Genomic DNA, 277 nt, shown 5'->3' on the forward strand with positions numbered 1-277 from the left:
AGGTCCTACCGAGATTTGAACTCGGATCGCTGGATTCAGAGTCCAGAGTGCTAACCATTACACCATAGAACCACGTGATAGATATGAGCGTAGCAAGTGCTACTTAATCTGAATCACAATCACGTTACTTTTGAATGATATTTATATGAGCTTTGATCAGTTATTTAAACACCGCGTGTAGCCAGAAAACACAAGTATAAACTCTGTCTGCTTTCAATTCTCAAACAGTCCTCACTGAATCACGCTGCTGAAACAATCACTGCCCCCTGCTGGAGAA

At 41.9% G+C, this 277-nt stretch overlaps 1 non-coding gene across 1 annotated transcript; it reads right to left on the reverse strand.

Moving 5' to 3' along the window:
- Positions 1 to 72, reverse strand: trnaq-cug (transfer RNA glutamine (anticodon CUG)). Its single transcript has one exon. It is a non-coding gene; the product is annotated as a tRNA-Gln (tRNA).
- Between the last annotated feature and the right edge of the window lie 205 nt (positions 73 to 277).

The sequence above is a fragment of the Limanda limanda genome, chromosome 8 (genome assembly GCF_963576545.1).
Source record: "Limanda limanda chromosome 8, fLimLim1.1, whole genome shotgun sequence".
NCBI lineage: Eukaryota > Metazoa > Chordata > Actinopteri > Pleuronectiformes > Pleuronectidae > Limanda > Limanda limanda.